Source organism: Saccopteryx leptura, chromosome 7 (genome assembly GCF_036850995.1).
Source record: "Saccopteryx leptura isolate mSacLep1 chromosome 7, mSacLep1_pri_phased_curated, whole genome shotgun sequence".
Classification (NCBI taxonomy): domain Eukaryota; kingdom Metazoa; phylum Chordata; class Mammalia; order Chiroptera; family Emballonuridae; genus Saccopteryx; species Saccopteryx leptura.
In genome coordinates, this window is record NC_089509.1 from 113528380 (window position 1) to 113531994 (window position 3615).

Sequence of the window (3615 nt, forward strand, 5' to 3'; positions counted from 1 at the left end):
GATCCTTGTAGCCTGGGGCTTGGTTTTGGGATTAAGCCTTTCCCACCCTTTTTGATGTGGGGCGGTACAATCCCATCATGCCTCAGATAAGTGACTTTGTAGTAGAGACTTCCCATTTTGTATATTGGATTAAAGGTTTGGATTTCTACACTATAAAATGGGGGCAGAATGGGAGCTTGCTCTCTTAGTTCCTGAGATTAATATTAGAAGAGAGAGCAGAGAGGAGAGCAGAGAAAGGCCACGTGGAGGAGGCCAGGAGAAGCAGCCAAGATGGCAGAGTGCTGAATGTAAAGCCAGTTAGTGTAGAGTTTGTGCAGGGAGAAGGAAGGAGATGGGGAACAGAGGTGAATAAGGCTGGTGAGCTAGAAACCTTTGATTCTAGGAAACTCGGATAAGTCAGTAGCTTTGTGAGCACTGAATGTGAGTGGGTTTTGGAGCCCAGTGTGTGTTTTTACTTGCCTGCCGGGTGCAAGCTAGGATTAAAGATGATGGCCCACCAGTTTTTGGCTCCGTTGTTTCTTTACCGACTGTCTGAATCCAATGCGAACCTGCATGGGCCAGGCTGTTGTGATGGTGGCCGTGGCTGCTGGTTTTACAGAGCAGAACTTCATTCAGATCCCACCCTGCTCCTTGGACACAACAGGAAACTAGCCCTGCCTCGTCTCAGGGAGAAGGAGCAGAACTTCATTCAGATCCCACCCTGCTCCTTGGACACAACAGGAAACTAGCCCAGCCTCGTCTCAGGGAGAAGGAGCAGAACTTCACTCAGATCCCACCCTGTGCATCAGTGGGACCTGTCAGCCCCGGGGGACAGTGGGAAGAGGGGGGACTCGGGACTCCTAGAGCCACTTCCACCACTTCCTGGCTGTCTGATAGTTTGCATTATCTACTGCCGCATAATAAACCCCGCCAGCCCTGTGGCTTAACGTCGCCTGTATCTGCTGGTGATCTTACCTCTTACCGTCTGAGCGGGGCTCAGGGGTATGTGTGGGGTGGGTCAGCCGGAACCTCGAGTCTCCTCCAGATGGGCCTCTCCTCTTGACCTCCACACCATGGAGGCCGGGTTCCAAAAGGGAGGAGCCCAAGCTGCCAAGCCTTCTTCATGCCCGGGCTCGGGGCTCCCAGAACATCATCCTATTGATTGAAGCGGTTCTGGGCCCAGTCTAGCGTCTAGAGCAGTGGGTGGCACACCATGGCTCGCGAGCCACACGCGGCTCTGTGGCCCCTTGAGTGTGGCTCTTCCACAAAATACCACGTGCCGGCACACAGGTATGCGGGGGAGGCGGGCGCGATTCACGCACGAGTTGAGTGAGCATGTGGCTCCCCTTCCCCCTTCCTCCCTCCCCTTCACCCCTCCCTCCTCCCCTCTTCTTCCCCCCTCCCTTTTCCCCCTCTCCTTTCTAAGGTAATCACAGACTCAGCTTTCACATTCTTCATTTCTCAGGTGGGGAAAACAAGGCCCAGAGAGGTTGGGAACCAGCCAGTCTCAAGACTTAGTGGGAACCACAGAATACTTCTGCTTCTTCCCCTGGGGCAGTGGTCGGCAAACCTTGGCTGGCGAGCCACATGCTCACTCAACTCCTATAGGAATCGCGCGCGCCTCCCCTGCGTACCTGCGTGCCCGTACGTGATATTTTGTGGAAGAGCCACACTCAAGGGGCCACAGAGCCGGCGTGTGCCCCGCGAGCCGCAGTTTGCCGACCAGGGGTCTAGAGGAAGGGACTTAAGTGCCACCTCTTGAGAGGAGAAGTGGCAGGTGTGTAGGGAGGGACGAAATTGTGTGGGGCCATCGGATACAAGCTACCCCAGTGATCTGAGCAGGCTACTTAATCTCTCCAAGTCTCAGTTTTTCTCTCTCTGTAAACTGGGGATCGTGCCTACCTCGCTGGGTTGTGATGGGATCAACTAAGCTCTCAGCTGAGCTCACAGCAGTTGGAGGAATGTATACATGCAGCTCACGGCTCAGAAGAATTCAGGATCAGTATGAGACAACTCCGGGGACACACAGCGTCCAGACAACTGCCGAACCCTTTTCTCACCGTTGGTCTTCTCGGCGTCTGCTTCTGGCATCATCTCCTCTCCCTGGTCTTGCTCCCTGCCTCTACTGTCCTCCTCGGGACCTCCCCTGCTCTGGGAGACGTGGCAAGGGGCCAAGAGCCAGGACTTTGCTCCAGGAGGGTCTTTGGCAGGCACCCCCCGAGGGGTGTTCCGGCCATCAGTGTTGGAACACCCCACCCCCCCTGTCCTGTGGAGCAATGCCGGCATCGCCCACCCCTCCTGCCATGAAGCCCCGCCCCACGGGGTCCCATTCCCGGGGAGCCGTTTATTATTATAAAACTATAGCTGCATAGGGAAAGGTGACTTGGGAGAAGAGATAGAGGGGTGAGTTCAGGCCCTGAAGAGGAGATCACCCCTTCCCGCACCCTGTGTCTGGCGCTGCCGCTGGCCTGGGGGCCCGTTCTGCATTCAGGCCATTGAGTGCAGTCGGCAGCAATCTGAGGGAGTACAACGTAATTTGGGAGGGGGGGCAGCTCTAAACCAGTCTGTTGCCCAGGAGACTGCTGTCACCAAGGCTCCCCGGGCCCATCTTAGCTGAGAAGGGATTGTGCCTCCAAAGCCAGGAAAGCTTCCAGTTGGATCGTCTTCGGCTGTCTCTGTGTTGTTGTTGTTGCTGGCGATAAAAGTCGCATTGGCCAGAACTGGGACAGACCCTGGACGGAAAAACAGTGTTTCAGTAACAGGCACCGAGTCCCGGGGCTCCGGTGGCCCCCTCGGGCGGCTGCAGCCCGAGGACTCAGATGCCCTGGCTCAGAAGAGCTGTCTTCCGCCAGTTGCACTGGGCAGCCCCGTGGCCATCCTTCCTCGGGCGAGTGGGCATGCACAGCAGGTCAAAGCACTCCCCACCTTGTGTCCTGGGGAGGCGAAGGGGGAATCCCACCACCTGCTCCACTCCTGTCTCAACAGAGCCGGTGTCGCCACACTTTTCGAAGTTGTTGAAAGAAGTTCCTTTGGCTCACCAGCTGCGGACTGGGATGGAACCAAGAAGGAAGTGAGTGAGGAGAGGATGTCGGTCATTCATTCAACAAATGGTTAGGAGCCTACTGTGGGCTGGGCCCTGCCCAGCGAAGGAGGACAGAGATGACCAGGAGATGGCCCTGTCCTGCAGGAGCTCACAGACCTGTTATCCACACCAGGATACGAGACCCGGGCTTCTGGAGACCCGGTGAGAGCCTGCGGCGTGTCAGGCACTGGCGTGGAATGGTGAACGAGAAATGAACCCTCTCCCCCAGAGTGCAGTCAGTAGAGTAGGATAAACAGGAAGTCTCAGACTGCGAGCTGAGCGTTGTGATGAGAGTCCAGGGCACCATGGGAGAATAGGTGCCTGGACCAGACGGGCAAAGCAGGGGACCTACGTGTTGGGTTCATAGAAATGCCTTCCTGCGTCACCAAGGCCAAAGGTTTCATGGGTTATTAAATATTATTATTGATCAATTTTAAGAGACAGAGCGAGGTAGTGAGGGAGAACGAGAAGCGTTTGTTTGTGGTTCCCTTAGTTGTTCATTCATTGGTCACTTCCCGTATGTACCTTGAGCAGGGATCGAACCCGCAACCTTG